Below are 7,345 nucleotides of genomic sequence, written 5' to 3' on the forward strand. Positions count from 1 at the left end.
AAACTCAATGAGTTCACTCAGAAAGAGAGGTATTGAGTGAGAAGAACAGAAAGATGGAGGATAAGTAGAGTGTGCAAAGGAGGCAGTGAAAGGGAGTGTCACGGAAGCCAAGGGAGTGGAGTTTCAGGAAGAGTCACCTGAGTTCAAGTGCGTAGAGAGGTCCAGAAAGATGAGGACTGAACAGTACCCACCGGAGTGGCACGTTTGATGGTTACTGACGACCTTATTAAGGAGTCAAGTTTCAGGAGCCCATTATAGCACGTCGCAGAAGAACTAAGTGGGACAACAGCAAGCTGGAGAGAGCAGGTATGGACCATTCTTTTGAATGACTAGAATGGGAAGTGAGGGGAACAATTGCAGGACATGACAGGAGGTGGAGCAGCCTGGAAGACAGACTCCCAGTGCTTCTCTGCACGGGTTGGCATTTGCCAGCATAAACTGCTAGGATGGCGAGAGTAATCCATCCTTTGCATTGTGAAAATGGGCTTTTGCAACCAGGCAGATGACTGTGGTTCTCAAGCCAAAGAAATGGAGAAGAGGCATCGCAGCCTTAAGAGATAAAGGCTAGGGATGAATTTTTCTTCAAAATTCTCCATTTCCTGGAAGTCTTCACTCCTAGTTCCCACACCTGCTGGTGACAAGACACAGTCCTGATTTCCCTGCCTGAGAGGCCCAGCCGGGGTCCAAAGGAACAGCTGCATCCTGGTGCTGTTCCGCCAGCCGACAGGTGGCCACCCGCCCTTCTGGGTGGCATCTTTCCAGTTCTACAGAAACTATAAAACTGAAACAACAACAAAGGGACTGCTGGGCGTCGCTGAGTCAGACCCGTGTGTCACCTGGCCGCCCGCACACCCCATGCCTGCCTAGAGGGCCTTTCTGGGCTGCTGTCCAGAGCGCATGCGCCGCCCTGCGGCTAACTCTCCGCAAGGGCTGAGGGGTAGGCCAGGTCCGTCTCTGCAGGAGCGCCCCTCTAACAAAGGGCATGGCTCCACTTACTATTTACTTAAGAACAGTACATCTGGCCGGGCGCGGTGGCTCAAGCCTGTAATCCCAGCACTTTGGGAGGCCGAGACGGGCGGATCATGAGGTCAGGAGATCGAGACCATCCTGGATAACCCAGTGAAACCCCGTCTCTACTAAAAAATACAAAAAAAAAATTAGCCGGGCGTGGTGGCGGGCGCCTGTAGTCCCAGCTACGCGGGAGGCTGAGGCAGGAGAATGGCGTGAACCCGGGAGGCGGAGCTTGCAGTGAGCCGAGATCCGGCCACTGTACTCCAGCCTGGGCGACAGAGCCAGACTCCGTCTCAAAAAAAAAAAAAAAAAAAAAAAAAAAAGAACAGTACATCTTTTTCTATTGGAGTTGGTTGGCGATTGGGGATTGCTCCTTTGTTTCCCACAAAGCCCAGGCAATCCCCACCGGGTTTGTTTGGGGTGGGCAGGGTCCAGGTGGGTGAAACAACGGAAATGGTGTAACTCCTTTGGGGAACCAGACAGAAGCAAGGGCTGGGAAGGGAGTTTTCTTTCTTTCTTTCTTTCTTTTAAGTTAAAAGACTTGGCCATATGTATAATCCAGGGTGGGATGCAGGGTGGAAGAAACCGAAATTTGAGTAGAGAAGACTGGCAGAGCAGATCCCCCCAACCCCGGCACCGCGGAGAGTTGGTGAAGTCGGCGTCATCTGAGGACAGAAGGCAGTGGGGAGCTTGGCCTGGGTCCAGATTGTGACAGCATCTCCTGCAGACGGGATATTCGCCCTGTGTCTGACACCGCGTCAGTACTCACGACCACTTGTGGGCCATCCAAGGCCATGAATGAGTGGTGACCCAGTGTGGGCCCCAGCAGCCCCGCTCCAGAGCCTGTGCCCTTAACCAGCAGAAACCAACATGCAGCTCCACCGTATCTAACCAAAGGGCCCAAAGGCAATAGAGATCACACTTTTGGATTAATTTTCTCTACGTGGCAAGAAGCAAAGTCATCAGCCCAGAGAGAGAGGGGCCGGGAACTGACAAGGAGTTGTGGGGAGCATGGTCCAGGATGGGGGAGGGTGATGACCAAGGATGAATGTATTACCCGTAGGGGACCTGGATAAAACAAGTAAGATCATGCCTTTTCTCCAGCAGCACAGAGTCATTTGGGCTCCTACCAGAGAGGGCCGACTGCAGCACGGAGGGAGAGAATGGAAAGACCAGAGCAGGAGCAGCTCAGATTAGCCCTGATGAGGTGCAGGACAGGTGGGATGGGCAGGATACGAGGGCTGGGAATAGGAGCTAATGGAGTGTTTGGGGGCTGGGGGTGGCTGTGAGGTTAAAGAGAAGGTACCACTTGAGTGAGGTGGCAAAGAGGGAAGGACTGGAGGCAGTGCTCAGAGTGTGGGGGACCAGTGAAGGCTTAAAGATACATGTACATTCAGATGGGATTCAACAATTCAACATTTATAATAAAGAACCACGACCAAAGCTAAGGAGGGTCTCTGGTGGGCTGAATTACTCTAGACTGAATGTTTGTGTTCCTCAAATTCATACGTCGAAGCCTAACTTCCAGTGGTGGTATTCAGAGATGGTACCTTTGGGAGGTGATCCGGTCGTGAAGGTGGAGCCTCATGAACAGGATGACTGCCCTTATAAAAAAAAGGGGACCCCAGGGAGCTCCCTCACCCCTTCTGCCACGTGAGAACGCAGCAAGAAAACACCATCTAAGAACCAGGAAGCCAGCCCTCACCAAACACCAAATCCACCAGGGCCTTGATCTCCTCAGCCTCCAGCACCCTGAGAACTGATTGATGTTTAAACCCATTTATGCCTGAAGTTGCAATTTTTTGAATTTTTGCTATCAGACCTTGGCAATTACTTTGAGCAGTAGGATATAAATAGCTCCCACATGCTTAGCGTTCCGATAATGGAACGCTAGGCATAAATGGGTTTAAGCTGCCCAGTCTGTGGAATTTTGTTGTGGCAGCCAGGGCAGCCTATGAGGGAGTGGCTGGCTATGTCCTTGAGAACTGTTTCTTTACTGTTTCTCTCTTTCTTCCTTTCTTTCTCTCTTTCTTTTCTTTCTTTCATCGCTTTCCTTTCCTTCTTTCATCTTTCTTCCTTTTTTTCTTTCTGTTTTTTTTTTTTTTTTTTTTTTGATGGACTATCACTCTGTCACCCAGATTGGAGTGCAATAGTGTGATCTTGGCTCACTGCAACCTCTGACTCTTGGGTTCAAGTGATTCTTCTGCCTCAGCCTCCCAAGTAGCTGGGATTACAGGTGCCTGCCACCACTCCTGGCTAAATTTTTGTATTTTTAGTAGAGATGGGGTTTCGCCATGTTGCCTAGGTTGGTCTCAAACTCCTGGTCCCAGGTAATCCGCCCGTCTCAACCTCCCAAAGTGCTGGGATTACAGGCATGAGCCACCATGCCTGGCTTTACATTTTCTTTCTTGCTGGTGACTTTTACCCTCCTGTTGGCATTGACATGGCCACACTAGTTCCAGAAGCTAACCAATGAAAAAAACTTGTGCTTTGGACCCAGGGCCTTTTTCCTGGCAGTCTCTCAGCAGACACCCTCCTGTCTCCCAGGCCTGTGCTGGGTCACATGAAGGCTCCTAAATGAACCTCAGACCCTCAGACCACAAGGCAGCCTTGCAGCAAGGGGGCGGCTTCCCTGAGGCACTGAGTATGAGATGGGTACCACCACAAAGTCAAGGTTCTGTTAGGGAGGAAGAAGGTCCTCAGAGTGGGATACTGGAGTTTGAGATTTTTGAGGTGAAGGAGTTCAAAATGTGAGCAAGAGCCAAGATCACGCCATTGTACTCCAGCCTGGGCAATAGGAGTGAAACTCCGTCTCAAAAAAAAAAAAAAAAAAAAAAAAAAGGGCCAGGCGCAGTGGCTCACGCCTGTAATCCCAGCTTTGGGAGGCCAAGGTGAGCAGATCACCTGAGGTCAGGAGTTCAAGACCATCCTGGCCAACATGGTGAAACTCCCTCTCTACTAAAAATATAAAAATTAGCTGTGCGTGGTGTTGGGCACCTGTAATCCCCGCTACTCAGGAGGCTGAGGCAGAGAATCACTTGAACCCGGGAGCTGGAGGTTGCAGTGAGCCGAGATCGTGCCACTGCACTCCAGCCTGGGTGACAGAATGAGGCTCCATCTTAAAAAAAAAAAAAAAAAAAAAAAAAAGATAGGCCCAGGGACCACAGGCCTCTGGGTAGGTCATTCTTGAGGATATTGACATCACCCAGAATTATGGCACAAGGTGGCAAGGGCATGGAGAGGGACACAGCAAGCCAACCTGCCAGACCCTGTAAGTGGAGGGGTGCTGGAGAGGAGCAGGTGACAGACAAAGAGGAAAGGGGGTGGGATGTGCTTCTTTTCCTTCTCCTTGAACCCTGTTGACTATAAGCACCTTAATTCTGAGCAGGTTTCATCCTACTGCTCTGGGCAGGTGCCCATGTCTTTCCTATCTAGGGCAACAGCTTCTTGCCTGGCCTCCCTGCCTGCCCCTACTCCCTCTACTCCCTGGTTTCCAAGCTTCACTGCATTCCGGAATCCCCAGGGAGCTTCTCAAAGCCTAATGCCCAGGCCACACTGCAGTCCAGTTGAAGGAAAGTCCCTATGGCTGCTTCCAAGCACCAGCACTTGCCAGGACTCCTCAGGTTACCCATTATTACGCAGCCTGGGTTGGAACGACACCTCTGCCTGTCCCCACACTGCCCATTCTCTTCTCAAAAGCCAGGTGGAAGTGGTACAGTTCTTTTAGAATTTCTCTGGCAGGTCTTCTTGTTTTTACTGGAAAATCCTCCAAAGGAAAAAACAATAAAAAGGCAGTAGGAACAAGTCATTCCCATTCATTCAAAAAACAGTTGTCTGGCTAGCACCGTGGCTGTCACCTGTAGTCCCAGCACTTTGGGAGGCCAAGGCAGAAGAACTGCTTGAGCCCAGGAGTTCAAGGCCAGCCTGGGCAACATAGCAAGACCCTGTCTCTACAATATATTTGGTTTTTATTAACCGGGCATAGTGCCTGTGGTCTCAGCTACTTGGGAGGCTGAGGAGGGAGGATCACTTGAGGCCTGGAGGTTGAGGCTGCAGTGAGCTATGATCACACCACTGCACTCCAGCCTGGGTGACAGAGTGAGACCCTGTCTCTCTCTCTTTTTTTTTTTTTTGAGACAGAGTCTCGCTGCGTCACCCAGGCTGGAGTGCAGTGGCGTGATCTTGGCTCACTGCAACCTCCGCCTTCCGGGTTCAAGTGATTCTCGTGCCTCAGCCTCCCGAGTAGCTGGGATTACAGTCATGCACCACCACATCCGGCCAATTTTTGTATTTTTAGTAGGAGACGGGGTTTTACCATGTTGGCCAGGCTGGTCTCAAACTCCTGACCTCAAGTGATCCTCCCTCCTCGGCCTCCCAAAGTGTTGGGATTATAAGCATGAGCCACCACATCCGGCTAACCCTGCCTCTTAAAAAGAGAAAAAAGGCCAGGCATGGTGGCTCACGCCTGTAATGCCAGGCCGAGGAGGGTGGATCAGGAGGTCAGGAGTGTGAGACCAGCCTGACCAACATGGTGAAACCCTGTCTCTACCAAAAATACAAAAATTAGCCTGGCGTGGTGGTGCTTGCCTGTAATCCCAGCTACTCGGGAGGCTGAGGCAAGAGAATCGCTTGCACCCTGGAGGTGGAGATTGCAGTGACCCCAGATTGTGCCATTGCACTCCAGCCTGGGTGACAGAGTGAGACTCTGTCTCAAAAAAAAAAAAAAAAAAAAAGAAAGAAAGAAAAAAGAAAAGAAAATAAAAAAGAAAAAAAGTTTTCAAGTCCCTAATATTTTCCAGGCACTGGGAATACAAAGATGAAAAATACATGAGTGTCCCCCACAACAAAGTCGAACAAAGACACTTCCTCAGGGGACAGAAGTATACACAGCATTGTGATAGGTGCTATGGCAGAGAACAGCTCCATGGCATCCAGTAGTCACCTCTAAACCCAAGGTGGGGAGGAGGCCAGAAGCCTTCCCAGAAAGTAGGCCCTTTCCAGCTTCGCCATCTTCATCTCCACCTGACTTTGGCCTCCCATAGACAGCCGAGCCTACTTCCTGGATCTAGCTTGAGTTAAACGGTTTTGCCTCACAAATCTCAAATTCTCAAATCTGTCTGAGCTCACCATGAATTATAAAGCCTTTTATAATTCATGTGACAACTCGTGCCATGAGCTGTGGCTCCTGTCTCCCTTTCTGGCCTCAACTCTTGCCATTTGCCACGGGACCCTACGGTCCAGCCTCCGGCTTCTGGGCCTTGTGTATTCTGCTCTCCTCCCAGGAAGATACCTCCAGGACCAGCACAGAGCAGGGCTCTTTGGGTGGAGGAAACTGAACCAGTGCCTGGGATGAAGAAGGCGAGGACGTGTGCAGGAATCACCATAGCTCAGGTAGCCTGAGGCCAGTGCACCTAGGACGGGGAGGGGTCTCCTTTAGTGTCAGCATCTCCCGGAGAGCTGTCCCCACGGCCACAGACGTCCCCGGGGCGCCAGGCCCTGCTCTAAGCTGGGACTCAGCCGACTCAGACAAGGGCCCTGTCCTCTCGCCCCATCTCATCCTGGAGAAGAGTACCCTCTTCTCAGAACAAGCATGTCACTTCCTTGCACTTTAACTTCGTTTGCGGCAGTGCAGGGTACTTTACAAAGCTATAAAGGAGTTTATCCTGGTGCAAAGGGAGACTCTTTTTCCTTACAGGATTTGCTTTAGAAAACTTGTAATCACAAATTCTTTTTGAGATATACGTAAATTTTTTTAAAGCTAAATATTTCCCCCCAGTTTTACAACTCAAGAATGTATTTTCTCAAGGACTTGAGAGTCCTCTCTGAAATGTCATCCCCGTCTCCCAGTTCCGTGGGAGGGTAGGAGTCCAGCTACCAGAGAACCCCTGGCTTCAAATTGTAAACCTACCTCCTGTAGTAAATATATGAAAAATTCATTTTTCCTTTGGATAAAGGCAATTAGCAAACGCAAAGGGCCACTGCATTTACTAATGGCCACTCCATCATCAGGCGAATTTAAGATGAATTCTGTGACAAATGGTGCAGTGGAGTCCCCTCCCCGGAGGGCTGTCTCGTTTACCTCGGGAGCATGTGTGGGGTAGGTGGCATCCTCCCGGCTGTTTGATACAGGCTGAGATTTCTGTCATTGCAGCCTATTTGCGGATTGCTTGTGATGCACATCACATGCTGGTTTAATGTTTGTTCAAGACCCAAACTGCAGTGGAGTTTTGAGGGTTGACAGGTTCGTTTTTCATCACACGTCCCCGACAGTAGAAACCGGCGTAGCTGGACAGGGCCTTGGGGGAATTTGGACAGTGGGAATAAAGACGAGCGT

General features: G+C 50.4%; 1 non-coding gene across 1 annotated transcript; it reads left to right on the plus strand.

Moving 5' to 3' along the window:
* Positions 1–4,718: 4,718 nt before the first annotated feature.
* On the plus strand, positions 4,719–4,780 carry LOC114673879 (U7 small nuclear RNA). The gene has a single exon (XR_003724733.1). It is a non-coding gene; the product is annotated as a U7 small nuclear RNA (small nuclear RNA).
* The last annotated feature ends 2,565 nt before the right edge of the window (positions 4,781–7,345 follow it).

The sequence above is a fragment of the Macaca mulatta genome, chromosome 18 (genome assembly GCF_049350105.2).
Source record: "Macaca mulatta isolate MMU2019108-1 chromosome 18, T2T-MMU8v2.0, whole genome shotgun sequence".
Classification (NCBI taxonomy): Eukaryota; Metazoa; Chordata; class Mammalia; order Primates; family Cercopithecidae; genus Macaca; species Macaca mulatta.